Source organism: Opisthocomus hoazin, chromosome 7 (assembly GCF_030867145.1).
Source record: "Opisthocomus hoazin isolate bOpiHoa1 chromosome 7, bOpiHoa1.hap1, whole genome shotgun sequence".
NCBI lineage: Eukaryota > Metazoa > Chordata > Aves > Opisthocomiformes > Opisthocomidae > Opisthocomus > Opisthocomus hoazin.
The window spans coordinates 15,775,546-15,790,284 of NC_134420.1; the positions used below are offsets into that span (position 1 = coordinate 15,775,546).

The 14,739-nt window shown below is 46.4% G+C and overlaps 1 protein-coding gene across 10 annotated transcripts in view; it reads left to right on the top strand.

Moving 5' to 3' along the window:
* Window positions 1–14,739, top strand: part of LOC104335353 (USP6 N-terminal-like protein) — an 81,666-nt gene that overhangs the window by 40,966 nt on the left and 25,961 nt on the right. For 7 of the 10 annotated variants that reach the window (XM_075425636.1, XM_075425629.1, XM_075425641.1 and 4 more), the window contains one exon: window positions 6,778–7,064. The gene's annotated coding sequence lies outside the window, so the exon portion shown is untranslated. Of the gene's footprint in view, window positions 1–5,450; window positions 5,604–5,625; window positions 5,808–6,777; window positions 7,065–14,739 lie in introns of those variants that run through there. The other 3 variants (XM_075425635.1, XM_075425637.1, XM_075425638.1) reach the window with 2 other exon arrangements.

Below are 14,739 nucleotides of genomic sequence, written 5' to 3' on the forward strand. Positions count from 1 at the left end.
AGTGCTTCCCTCCTGTAGTGGGTCCTAGGAGAGGAGCCGGTGGGGAGATGGGCAAGGGTAGGATGGGCTGCTTGGAGCAGGTGGGAAAGGCGCTGCTTTGGTTTTGCTGCAGCTGTGCATGTGTCTGAAGCGGGTGCTAAAGGAAGGTCTGTGACCAGTGAGCTGAGATGGGAATCCAGGTTTGGGTTTACGTGGGAAATGGGAACCAGGAAGATGAACTCCTTGGCTTGTACTCAGCCAGGATGAGACTGAAGCAGCTGTGCTTTAAATTAAAGGGTGCTCACAGAGTCTCCTTTCTACTCATGCCTGCTGTAGGTGACCATGCTTCAGCAGGGGGTTGGACTAGATGACTCAGAGGTCCCTTCCAACCCCAAACATTCTGTGATTCTGTGAACTAACAGTGATGATAAAGAGCAAACCAGCTCTGATCTGTGCTCTCTGGAGAAATCCTTCCTGCTAAAGGACTTGATGTTTTGTAAAAAAAAAAAAAAAAAAGGCGAAAAACGTCGATTGTTCGAAATTGTGCGATTGTTACTCTATTTTGAAGTCTTATCTGAAGGCCTGCAGGCATGTTCTAACTCGAGCATGGATCTTATTCTGTGTGTTGGCCCCACTCTTTAGGAAAAAAAACACAGTGATTTCTTTGTGCCTTTCCTATCAAAACACCTTCCACTGCCCTCAGATGCTTATTTATTGACAACTTCCCTTTTCCAAGCCTTTTTGCACAGTGCTGAGTCCAGCTGCACTTTAGTAGGATGCATTCAGCTCTCCCAAGTTTCAATCTTGGAACAGGAAGATTCTCATTTCCCAAGCTGCTGAGGAAATCATCATCCTGTTTTCAAATGTCTTTTATAGCATTTAATGGAAATTTTTTGTTTACAAGTGAACTGTTTTAAGTGAACGCGTTTTAAATGGACTGTCTAATTGTTGCTTTGGGTGAATGTTAAAGCATTTTGAAGATAAATGCGTCTTTCAAGTTTAAATAATAATTTCTTCTTTTCTTTAACTGAGCATGTCTTTCTGCATCTTGAAACACAGGTAACAGTTGAGTTGTGTGTGTTTATTTCATGCGAAGAACAGCATCTGCTGCTGCTTTTATGGGCAGCCTTGCATGGGTCTCCACTGTACCAAATGCTTGTCTTTATCACTGCCACAGGCTCTCATCTACTTCTCCCTCTGCTTTTAACCTCATCTGAGAAGGAGTTCTGTAATTTTTTTAGTTCTTCCATGCGTACTGTCACCTTCCCCATGCGAGCTCCAGCTTTCACTGGGAAAAACCTTCTCAAACATTTTCATTAATAGACTTAATCCTACTGTGGTCCCCTTTGACTTGCTTTTATCCCAATTCCATTGCTGTCCGTTATTCACATCAGAAATGCTGAGGACATGGAAAGCGGTAACTGTAGGTAATAGATCCACTGTGATTTTTTGAGCATTGTTCTTTCTGAAGTTTCTTGTGTTGCTTTCTCGAGCATATTTGGTCGAAGGTGTTGCCTGAATGCCTCTAAAAAACTAGAAATGGGAAGGTGACGTCTGGTTTGATGTCTGACCGTGTCACCTGACTCACTCCATTGTACATCCTCGTGGGTACTGGGCTCCATGGTGGCACCTGCAGGTTCAGGCCCACACCAGACCTGCTCAAGGCTCTCCAAGCACCATGTGGGGCTGGCTCAGGCCATTCATTGTGCCACTCTTCCACTTTTGAGTCTCTCATGGGGTAAAATGAGGGATGAGCCAGATCATGTGTTTGGGCTTAGTGTTCTCCCCCCCGCCCCCTCCAGAAACCAAGCTGAATTCATGCAGCGTCATGATATTGTGAACATTGCAAGAGGTTTCCAAACCAGGGGTGAGGAAGACGCTGAGTTGGCAGACCTGAATTTCTGGTTCACACTGGTTTGAAGTGGCCGAGGAATGCTGGGGCTACGTCATTACACGGTGGTACATGCCACTAAGCGTGGCAGTGCTCTGCCATCTCCCTCACTGCCATGGGTCAGAGGAAAGTGCTGCCATTGTGGTAGAGCCTGTGAGATGGCAGCGTGGTGACATGAGCAGTCCTTGCCAACCCCTTCAGAGGCTGGTGTTTAGCCAATCAGGAAATACCCCAAGCGCTGAGGATGCGCTTGGAAATAAGTGTCTCTGGGGGCTTTGGGGTGAACATGGGGCTGGCGGTGGAGGAGGAAAGACTCATTTTGTCCCCCAGGCACATGTACAAAGGTGCCAACTGTTCACACTCACTGCACCGGGGCCCAGCGTGGCTTTGCTCTTGGACTGGGGACTCCTGTTGCAGCGATGGAGATGCGCTCCACGCTTGCACGGGGGTGTGATTGGTGGCGTGGGCTTGGGCTGCCATTTCGGGAGCACTGATGAGGATGAGGGAACATCGGGAGCACTGGTTCGGCTGCTGTTGATGACCGGGAGCTGATGCTGCTCGCCGCTGGTTGCTGCCCGGCATGGCACCTCCCCAGCTGCCTGCTACCAGCACTAGGGCTTTGACAGTGACTGGGAGACTCGCATCCTCTTCCACACGTAGCTCTTACCAGCGCCAGCTTCAACCCAACTGGCTGTGTTTCCACCACTCCCCTGAGCATCATTTCATTTCACTTGTGTCTAAAGTACAGGAACTGTTATTGCAATAATATGGCTTACTCCAAAATACCAGTATTGTTTCATTTTCCCTGGCGGGAAAGTTATGTGTCTGTCTTGCAACCCCAGCAGTCTCAGGGGATCTGTTTTCAGTGTCAGGTTTAGTTTTACGTCAACCATGGTAAAGTGGTAACAGCCAAATACATTCTAAATTGTATGGTGTGTTTTGGAGTCCTGACCAAATGGCGCAGATATTGATTTCAACACTATTAAAAAAAGAACAAAATAACTCAAGGGTTCTTCGGTTCATATTAACTCCTAAGCTGGCGACTGCCTTTAACAGGGTGTCCTACACGATCATTGCTGTTTCGTAAGCTGAAGCATTGCATCTGCCTTAAGTCTTTGCCTCCGGTTGGATTTTATAAACATGTTTTCCATGAAGAGAAGAGGGGAGGACTTCTTGTGTGAAAAATTTCCTCAAAGGGAACACAACCATTAAATTTTCTTGTTTATATAAAATGTTGCTTTTGCACAAAAAAAAAACAACCCACAACAAAAATTACCGCAACTGTTTAGCTGGGGTAATTTTAGGAGTTGTCAACAAGCAAAAAGGAAGGGAAAGTCTATGTTGTAATTAAAAAACGATTGCTTTCATGCTCCTTAAAAATTTTGTATATCCTAATGCTGTCCTGCATATGGTTCAAGGCTGTAAAAGAGCTTTGGGAGCCATTTTCTCAGTACTTTTTAGTGTCGAATCAAATACTTCTTGTTTCCTGAGGTTTTTTATTACTGGACATGCTTGCTTGGGGCTTTGGTAGAAGAAAAAAATTAACAACAGCTTGCCCATTAGTGTCCAGAGAGATGCTGTTTGAAGGTAATGCAAGTCCAAGGTACTGCCAGCAAAATGGTCAGGGAGTGTCGTCTTCAGAGGCTGCCAAATACAAGTAATTTACTGCATGGAGTTTTGTATTTGGAGGCAGTGTGAGCTGATTAAGCTCATTAAAGCGGTTGAAGGAATGAGGGTGGTACTTAGACGACCTTGTTTAAAATACATATTTTCCAAGGGGATGGGCATTACTCTGCCTCAGGGTCAGGCTAATGGCTCAAGCTGCCTCCCCTCTTAAAAAACAAGGTGCAGCCAAGGCCTCTGTCAAGGTGTTGTAAGACCCACGCAGTCAGTGTAGGTCTCACTTTAACTCAATTTATCTATAACTTAGAAATCATTCATCTCAATTGTTACTTTGGGTGAGTTTTCCACAGACAAGCTGCATCTCACTGTTAGTGGATTTTTAACTTTCTACCCATTTATTTCATTGGCTGTCCCAGTGATTTTATATAGTGGTACATTTGTTATTTCCTTATTTGTGTTTTAAGAAGGATGCCACCCCTCTGTGTCAAGGAGAGCAGAGGCGGCTGCCTGCACGGTAGCTTATTTTTGCATTCTTGTTCCTTTGGTTTTGTCTAATGACAGTCACCAGCTCCTCAGTGCCCAGGGTGACATCTTAGGTATCAGCCAGAATGTGTGTCCTTACCCTGCAGCTTTGGTCACATGTTAGGTGTGGGTGGCCTCTAGTAGGTGGTGGCCGCCAAGCTGAAAAGCAGGGAAAGTTTTAAATAGCAAAAGGAGATGCAGTAAGAGCTTTTAGCTTACCTAAAATTGCCATGTATAGCTGGAGACAAGGATGACCACGGAATGGTAAAAGGAAAGAGCAGCATGTCCCGTGGTGTTGCTACATGGACCAAAAAGAATAAAATACAGTATTCTGAGAGGAATGCATGTCCAAGTAGTGAATGACCATCGTTGTAGCTTCCTTTAATTTATGGTTAAAGAAACGTAAGCTGCCCTTCTGGTCTTAAGCAAACAGAAGAAGCTAGTGCCTAAACTGCATGTTTCTATGGTTCCTTTCCGGGTCAGTGTATCACCTGAGAAAAGGAGATTTTTTCCCCTTCTCCCCCCTGGCTTTTTTGGCCTTTTTATAGACACTGGAATGGAGGAAGGAGGGAATGGAGAGAGAAGATTAGTCTTCAATTCCCAAAGCACCACACAGACTTTTGCATTCTTCAGTTTACTTCTCTTTTTTAATGAGAAATCATTTAAATAATGATGCTTTAAAAAAAAACATATTCATGCAACTTGGGGTTTTTATGCGGTTTCTTGTTTGGTTTTTTTTGCTATTGTTTTTGGGAGAAGATGAGTTCCTGTTAAAAAGAGCTTAAAAAGATGTTCGAATGCTCTTTTATTCCCTGCGAAATCTAAAAACAGAAGCTTGTAGACTCGCTGTTCTGCTCAGAGGGCTTAGCTTACATCTAAAGCCACGTCTTCTGACATTGCAGCAGCTGAGCTTTGCAGAAGCACCATGGCTGGGCTTACCAAGCGTAAGCAGGGAGGAGAGCAAATTTATCAGCCCTCTTGCTTCTCTCCTCCTGTCTCCATTCTTGGGCAGAAGACCTTAACCTGAGCACCAAGGCACAGTGCAAAAATGTGTCTGAAAAAGAGCGAGCCGTAAGTGCTGGGAGCACAGGAAGCATGGTGGGGAGAGGGTTGAGGTTTTATTTACTGGCAGCACTGCTGTGCACACTGGTAGTATTGAGGGGGGTGTATAGCACGTAAATGCAGCCTTACATAGCTTTTTAGTTGTTTCTATAACAAAAAGATTTGGTCAATGTATTTGGGTGTCATGGTATTGCCATAGTCTGGTGGCAAAGTATTGCCAGCATTGTGACCGTGGCTTGCCATCATACTTTAAAAGCTTGGTGCAAATTGGGAGAACAGACGGAAATGTGTGTAATCTACATTATAATGTGTGTAAGCCATGTTGTAAGCTACTCAGTGATAATGTGTATATATAATGTGATCTGTATTACAGGTTACTTGATGGTAAAGGTGGCTGTCTCTGAAAGGGTGTGAAGTCTTCTGCACTTTGGAGTCTCTGACTTGTTGTGTCCATGTGCTGGAGGGGTGACAGCAGGGAAGTTCAGCACGGGACAGCCCAGGAACCTGGGGAAAAGTCCATTCACAGGTGCTTGGAGGGAGATCAGAAGAGAGGTGGTGTTATTAAAGTGGCTGCTCATGATGAAAAGGAGCTATGCTTTCTCTCCTGGGCATCAGTGCATGCTTCGCCCTCCCGGCGCATGCTGGCTTCGAACAGAAGCATTGCGCTTTGGAGTGATGTCTTAATTTTGCACTTGTGAAACCAGTGCATTGCATCTCTGGGTTGCTTAAGGTGAGAATTAGAAACTTGTTTTTGAAAAATGATAGCTATATGTTGGGCTGTGGTGTCCTTTGAACTGCATTAGCTGTTTGTATGTATTGGGTCGGAACTGCAAGTGCTGGGAGGTGGCTCAGGTGGCACTGTCAGTGCCAGCTCTTGCGCCATGCGTTGGTGATGTTGTGTTACTGGTCTTAACCTGACCGAAGTCCCATATGCTGTTTCTCCCTTCCCCCCCGCAGCTTGTTCCTGGAGGAATGGCCTGGACAACCTGTTGCGTCCTTCTTGACTCATGCTGTTAGATTGGCTGAAGTCTGGTGTAATACTGTGCCTTTGGCTTGGGCAGGGGACCTCTTCTGCCTACTGAGTTGCTGGTAGCGTGTGTCTGCTGGTACAAAGGTGTGATGGAGTCTGTGGTCTGCATGGGAAGCCCCTCCATCCCCCAGCACTCAGCCAGGCCAGAAGACTGGCTGAAACACAGCCCCCTGCTTCAAGCCAGGTGCTGGGTTGTGTCTGAGCTGAGCATCCCTGGATAAATACCCCAGACAAGATGATGTTGAGCAGCTGGAGGCACACAGGCTGGTTTTCCAGTACCTGGCACGTATGGTCATATAGCTGTAAACTTCCTGCCAAGCCCCAAACAAAATCCCTATAATGACTCCTCTGTGTTAACTCAAGTCTGTGCTGGGCTGTGCTGATGCTGTAAGCCGGGTGGGGAGAAAACTCATGCTGGAAAACCCACCAAATCGACAAAATCTGAGCATGGCCCACACCAAGGGTTTTCCTGCAGCACAGACAAGTGTAGTTCACTTTCTGTCATTGGGTGCCCTCATGTTACAGCCTGTTCCTTCCCCACCAGGATGAGATGCTGCCTTGCTGTCTGCTACAATGGGACCTGCCTTTCCTCTGTGTGCAAAGACTCCCTGTGCTGATAGAGGAGAGTGCCAGAACTGGAAAACTTACCACCTTCTTGTTTCCTTCACAGTGAGCCCAGGGGAAGAGAGAGCCTGTGTGCAGATTGCCTCCTGCCTTGTCTTTTCTCCCAGCCGCTCACAGTGAACTCTCACGTGCTGGTGGAGCGAAGGGAGATTGGCCACGCTGAGCTGGGGCAGTGCGAGTGAGGCCAAACAGCGTTTGATCGGTGGGCTGCGACGGCTGGGCGTCCTCGTCACCCCACAGCAGAGACAGCCAGCTCCTGCCAGGTAGATGCCTGCGGGGGAGAGGACAACTCCAGCAGAACAGATGCATCTCGGCACCTGATACCAGGCTCAGGTAAGGGCACGTTGCTTCGAGCCAGGTTGTATTTCCATGTTCCCTTCTCTGAACTCACAAACCAGCTCCAGAGCAGGTGAGAATTGCCCTGAGAGCCATTGTGTGCTGTGGGTACAAGTGTTTATAAATTGGTAGGATCTTGTCTGCGATGATGCTGGATGCGTTGGCTTTTTGGGATGTTGCTGGTGGTGTCAAAGTGAGTTGCAGTGGAGGTTCTCACTTGGGTGTTCCAAATGCCTGTACTAAGGGAGGTGAGCATGTTTTTATCCAGTGCAGCATCCTGCAGAGTTTTGGATACAATACAAGCACCTAGGACAGGTGCTTATTTGAATTTTCTGTAACATATCCGCGACTCGTATAAAGTGATATACAGGCATTCATTTTCAAAGACCTTGAGGCAGTTAAAACATAAATCTCCTTGCAACTCAGTTGGCTTGGTGCTCCTTATGCCCTTGAAAAAAAAAATAACAAAGCTTGCATGTGTACTCTTGAGTTTTTGTTGTAATCAAGGAAATAAACATGCAAACAGGATCTCCTGTATCTTGGTTCATCCTGCTTGATAGTAACTCAGTTCGTGAAGTCATAATTTACTTTGCAAGTGCAAGTCTGATTTCGTTTTTGGTAGCAGGGTTGTAAGCCAGTGCCAGATTTGGGCTAGGTTGGTGATGCACAGTCCGGTGATGTGTTCTGTTAATGCTAGTGCCTCGCCAGGGCATTTGCACTCTGGGTTTGTTAAGAGACAGGAGCTGTGGCTGGAGATCAGCAGAAGTCTTCGATGCAAGCGCATTGAGCGTGTTGTCCATTATGGGATTGAACTTTGGGTTTCTAGTAAATACTGCAGCAGCTGTGATGCTGGGAGTGGGGATGCTGGCCAGACTTGTACTCAGATCTCGGGAGCAACTTGGCTTCTGCATGGGGAGATGGTTCTGGTGAAGCAGAAGCTCTGCGTGCAGCCGGCCGTGTGTGACCGTCACCTCCTCCTGCGGCTCATCACCTCCTGGGCACGCAGCCCTGCAACAGCCCGCAGCTCCTCCTGGGTGCCTTGGGAGGCCCTGAGGTTTCCTTGGGCCATGGCGATGCAGTCAAAGCAGACCCAAAGCCATGCTTGTTTTGGCTGTGCTTGGTAGGTACGTGCAGTGGTGTAACCCCGCGGCTTTGCTTTTGAAAGGCTTTAAGCGTGCGGCAGGAGAGCCTGTGATGACAGCTCCCCATGGCTCGCAGCTGCTGACTGTGCCCCGCAAATTATACCAGGCATCCAGGATGGAAAGTTTGCTGCAAGCTGATAGCCTGCATGGCTTGAAGTGTGTTGAGGTGGCAGTTTCATGCACTTAAAAAAGCCCCGATAGGGTTTATTCAACTTTTCGTGGCTTGCTTTAGCCGCTTTGTAAGCAGACTGTTGTCCGCTTCACGTGGCCAGGTTTATTCCAGGGTGTACAGGAATACAAGTCACTGTTACAACTACTAGCTTTACAAGTGAGAGTAGTGCTTTACTGGGAAATGGTGCAGACTGCAGGTGTGCCTCGTGTGAGGGTCTCACCTCTTAGCAGATGTTGTATAAGCATTTCCACTCGCATAGATGCATAAACATTTCTTTCAAGCCTGTTGCCCTAAAGGAAAAATTGCAGGTTTATGCTGTAGACGGCTAAAGATATACAACGATATGTTAAAATGTGCTTTTAAAATAGAACGTGAAACAGGAACGGCGACTTGTTGAGTTTCGGTAGTGGTCAATGTGGTTGTAGTAAGTACGTACCTTTTTGACTTTATTCCACAGCAGTAGTTTCAATCTGATAGAGGCCAGCGTGGTGTTTAAGTATGTGTCAAAGTTTGCCATTTTTCCCTCCCCTAGCTCTTAAGAGAAGTCTCTATTAGTAGTTAGTGGGGTGCATTCAGGACTCCAACACACCCTCACCTAAACTCACTTCTCCTTTTTCAATGACCTTCTGCTTGCACTTGTATGCACACACACAAAAAAGTCATGTACATTTTCATGGGCTTGGGTGCAGCTGGATAGGAGAAACGTACAGTGAGAGGTTACTGAAGCAAAAATGCAAATTTTACAAGTTTTGCCCTGGATGTGGAGCATGCTGAGGAGGGGTGCAGGCGGCCAAGATGACTCTGCTTGGGGGAAGTAACTGTTAAGATTTTATAACTCAACTGTATTTGGCTTCATGCCTGCATCATGCTTGCCTTTAGTTTGCTGTGACTGGTGGATGTAAGCCCAAATGGAGAAATAACCAAAACATGTAGTCTTTAATCTCAAGTGGCTTTAGTAGATACTTTTCTGCAGTATAAAATATTTTAAAATTGGATTCCAGAATAGCCCCAAAGCCAGCCCAAGGTTCAGAACATGATGCTATGCTGTCCCCTAAAAAGAGGAGATTTTATTGATATTTTCGTTTTCAAAAGCCCCTCTGCCAAGTGGCACTGGATCTACAGTGCACTTTGCAGCAAAATGTTGAAGTCAAGCAATATTGTCTGATGCTAGTGCAGCCTAACAGTATAAATCCTGTGTAAAACCAGTGTAAAAGCATGTAAAACTTTTGTACTTTCCTTGTAAGGGGGCAGGAAGTGCTTGAAGAGCCTGAAAATTCAGCAGGTTTGTCTCAGATATGTTGCTTTGTAGCATCACCACAACTACTCCATTCAGAGGCTGTGAAACTGCTTTCTGGCCGAGGTACCAACAGCAAAACCACTTTAGGAGGAGGGCTCGGAGGAGTCAGATCTGGAATCACGGTTGCAGCGAGTTTCTGGGAGGGCATCTCAAGGCATGCTGATGTGCAACTACCTGCAACCCTCTGCAGGGCCCATCAGCTGAGCCTTTGATGTCTCAGCTCCAGTCCTTAGACCACATCCACTTGCATTTTTGATGGATTAAATTTTGAATACAGGTCTTGCGTCCTGGTGGAGTTTAATGGAATTTTGTCCTTGTTTTGTGTAAATTGAGTGGTGTGGAGAGGAGGACCTGGAGGTGAGCAGAGGGCTGCAGATGTGGCCTTGGGAAACAACCTCCATGGAAAGAGGTGGCAGTCCTCTGCAGGTACTGGCACAGCGGGAGCGAACCAGGCAGGATGATTGCTAATGGCTTTGTAAGTGGGAGACATCGTGTCATGGTTGGGAGTGACAGGGGACATGTGTGCGTGTGTCCCCAGGCCACAACAGGAACAGCACTGCCTCAGGGCTATGGGAAAGACTCGGTTCCTCTTCTGGGCAGCAAGCAGGGTTGCAACGTGCGGGTTGGGTGACTGGTGGCCAGAGGTTCCTATGCTTCTGGCCAGGATGGTCCCGGCGGGTACCACCCAGCACAGGGCAGCGGGAGCTCTGCCGATCTTACTGGAAAGGGCAGGACTTCTAGGGGAGGGTTATTACAGTAAATGTGATCTATGGATAACAATTTTTGCACCAACTTCTGGATTTTTGATGCAGACACCTACTTTCTGCTGCCAATACTTGAGATCCCAGCTGGTGAATTAATTTCCAGAAAGTTGTTTTCATCCAAAATTTGGATATTTTATTTCAGCTTTGCTAATGACTAGGTAGTGTTCAATGCAGGTAGGCAGTAACATGCATTTTCCTTAAGCATCTTTAGGCTTACTGTTGCTGGGATTACTTTTTACATCCTTAAATTGTAAAGTGGAAGCTGCAAGTTTTAGTGTTGAGATGACAGATTGTGGGGTCTTTCAACTCATTGTTTTTAAAAGGAACTGGTTGGTAACTTTGTTTCTCAGTTGAATTTAAGTGCATGGCTTGGAGCTTTGTTTTGCTTATATCCTAGTAAATTTATCTAATACCATTCTCACAATGTTCACGTTTTCTTACCATTCCTGTTCATAGCTGCTTCACCTTGTGTGTTAGTCATGGGAAAAAAAAACGCTGTGTGCTGGGAAAATACACTACTCACAGGAGAAAACTGCTTCAGAAAGTTATTTGAGTGGTGTAGTAAAAAAAGTCTTCAGTCTTAAATAGATATCTAGAGAAATGTGGCAGATACAGGCTGCGCCTATTTATAGGTGGACTGTTTATATCGGAGGAGAATCATGGGTTTCATCAAACTCTCCAGAAAATAAATGTCTCGGTAGTTTTCATATACATGAGGTGTCATTTCTCTCAAGCAAATGCTATAACTTCGTGGTGTCAAACTACTCTGGTGTCTGAGTATGCACATAATAAAATAATTTAAAAAAACTGTATTCAGTGTCTGTATTCAACATGGGCTGTTACAGAGCTAAGCTATATTCTGTTCCCTCTCCAGAGTACTTTGACCTAGTCGAGCACAGCATCGCCTTTATACTCCAGAAAACCGCAGTATTGTGGTCAGACACTGAGGCCGGTGTAGTCGCTTGCCATCTCCATCCCTCCCACTGCCATCAGCCTTTTTCTCTGCTTTCAAGTTTTTTCCTAAATTTGGACTTTTGTGCTGTTACAGTAGAAAGAGAAAACAAATGTACATATTCCAGTCATGAGATGCAAAACTGGCTCCTTTGCACCAGTTTGAAGTTGCTGGCTACAGAGAGGCTTTCACAGAGGCGGATGCCAAAATATATGTGGTCTTACTGCTGTCTTCTGCTGTGTAAACCCTCCCATGTTACTGAGTTGCCCTTCCTCTGGTTATTCTATTACAGTGTGGTCAGAGACATTCAGAATAACTTCCACTTCATAAGCATCTTGAAAAATTGCCCATTTAATTTGATGTACAGTTTATTTTTTTCCCTCCAGTCTGCAGAACATTTATATTTTTAGCAGCATGTAAAGGACCTCGTTTGAATTCTGTGGCCCCGTCATAACCAAAAACCAGTGTCAGAAGTGGGGGAGTGAATTTGCCTTTGAGTTAAACTTTGCAGAATAAAGATGTGAGAAGGGGAAGATGCAGATGTATCAGATGACACTGTGAGACAGTTACTCAGACCTTGCTACTTTGAAAAATGAAGCTGCAAATAACATGTATTGAGCAAAATTCATGGGAACATTTGAAGTAAGAGTTGCAGCTTGGCAAAATAAGAGAGCAAAATACACTTTAATATTTCTGTCCTTGCTCTGTTTTGATTGTGGAGTCAGTAGCGGGGAAAGATACACTCATTCCTGCCTTGAATTTGAGGAGTTTGTTTTTTTCTGTTGTCTGTGTAGGTGAGTGTAAAGCAGTGAAATGCCTGTGCTGTTGGCTCATAACATGTCATGGAAGAGCTGCCCTGGTAGTCCTGATTATTGCGTGTGGTTTAATATTTCTATCACACTGCTGGCAACTATGAGTGGTAGCTGATTTAGAAATGAAAAGTTAGGGAAAGATGGATCTCCTGGCTGTCTCCATCCGTGCCTGAAAGACATGGTGACACCGAGCAGGTTGCATTAAGGAGTAATGCGAGACAAACAATTGCTTCTGGAAGTCTGAAGGTGCACAGAAGTGGGCTGAGCCTTGGAGAGCACTGACGCTTTTGCTCATATCTCCTCCAGTTTTCTTTTTATTGCACTTTTTTCTTTTACACCTCAAGGAAAAGTCACATTCTTCAGATCATTCCAAGTGGGGCGGCTCATCTGGTGCCAAGCGCTGCTGCAGCCGGCTGCACAGTGGCTTGCCAAGATGCAGCTTCAGCCAGAAGTTCGGGTACTGTGTCCTATGGTAAGAACCCTTCAGGTTCCTCCTGAAGGGAGGTCAGCATGGCTCCTGGTGTCTGTTAGAGAGCTGCCATGGCAGCTTGGAGTAAACTTGTTCCTGAGCAGCTATTGCACAGTGTTTTATCGGTGGGTAGCAGCGCTCCTCTTCTCTGCAAGAAGGTGGTCACCAGAGCTTTCGGAAAGGACCAGAGCATGGCAATGCAGGATTTATTTTCCAGCTTTAGATGCAACACAAGAGTCAGCCTGATGGTTTTTATTTTCAACAGGCTTTTCAAAATTTTGTAATTCCTTGTGGGAAGCTTTCAAGTCTGTTCTGCTAGGGGGATCCCATATGCTCCAGGGACCTCCTTTCATGCCCTACAAGAAGCCTCTGGACTATGTTATTGAAGTTGTTTAGCTTTCAAATGTTCTGGGTAAATCGCTGGATCATGCATAATGTGACAGTGGGGAAAATGTTTTAAGGCTGTGGTGGCTCTCAATATTTTTTTCCCAACCCTACTGAATCTTTTCACAGCAGGCAAAACGGGCAAAACCTTCTCAGAGCAGGCAAAAAGCAGTCTGCCTCTGTAACAAGCCTGTTCTAAGAAGCTTTATACTCTTTAAGTGTTAAAAAAAATTTCCAAACGCTAAGCCACTTGCAACTATGAACTAAAATTATTCTACCTTGCTGTTCTTGAAATGCATAGTATCCATCTGGGACCTGTGGCGAGTCAGCAGGACTCTGAAGGATTGGAGCTGTGTAGGTGATAACACAGAATGATTTTTGCTCTGCCTGAACCAAGTAGGGTTTATAATTCGTAACAGAAGTGTGGGAAAACTTTGAAACTATTTTAAAAAGCTTTAGGAAAAAAAAAAATTACAAAAGCAACCAAGCACTGGGGAAGGGGAGCAAGGAGAAGATACCAGGAAGATACCTGGACAAGCTGGAGAGGTGGGCCTGTGTGAACCTCATGAGGTTCAACAAGGCCAAGTGCAAGGTCCCACACCTGGGTCGGGGTAATCCCCAGTATCAATACAGGCTGGGGGATGAAAGGATCGAGAGGAGCTCTGCTGAGAGGGACTTGGGGGTACTGATAGACGAAAGGCTGGACATGAGCCGGCAATGTGCGCTGGCAGCCCAGAGGGCCAACCGTGTCCTGGGCTGCATCAAGAGAAGCGTGGCCAGCAGGTCGAGAGAGGTGATTCTGCCCCTCTGCTCTGCTCTGGTGAGACCCCACCCGGAGTACTGCGTTCAGCTCTGGAGCCATCAGCACAAGAAGGACATGGAACTGTTGGAGCGGGTCCAAAGGAGGGCTACAAAAATGATCCGAGGGCTGGAGCACCTCTCCTATGAGGACAGGCTGAGAGAGTTGGGCTTGTTCAGCCTGGAGAAGAGAAGGCTGCAGGGAGACCTGATTGCAGCCTTTCAGTACTTAAGGGGAGCCTATAGGAAAGATGGGGACAATTTTTTTAGTAGAGACAGCAGTGACAGGACGAGGGGTAATGGTTTTAAACTAAACCAGGGTAGGTTTAGGCTGGATATAAGGAAGAAATTCTTTACAATGAGGGTTGTGAAACACTGGAACAGGTTGCCCAGAGAGGTAGTGGAGGCCCCATCCCTGGAAACACTCAAGACCAGGTTGGACGGGGCTCTGAGCAACCTGATCTAGTTAGCGGTGTCCCTGCTCGCTGCGGGGGCAGGGGGGGTTGGACTAGATGACCTCTAGGGGTCCCTTCCGACCCAAAACTTTCTGTGGTTCTGTGATTCTAAGATGTATAGCTCTGGGGCTGACTGAAGTTTGTCCATTTACATTACTTGAGAATGTGGTCAGTGGGCTGGAGATGAGGCCACCCTGCTGGCTGCCTGTCCCTCCTGTATCCTTCGTGCCCGGGGACTGCTGCAACCAGGATTGCACTGCAGCCGCTTCGCTCCCGTAGCCCAAAGGATTGGGTGACCTGGCTGGTGGTAGCCTGGCTTTAGAGGTGGTGCTGTAGCCATTGGGTGCTCTGAGGTGGGCTGGTTGTGGCTCTGTAGAGTTCCAGAGAAGGAGGACTTGGTAGACGTTCCCTCTGCCCTCTTCCCTGC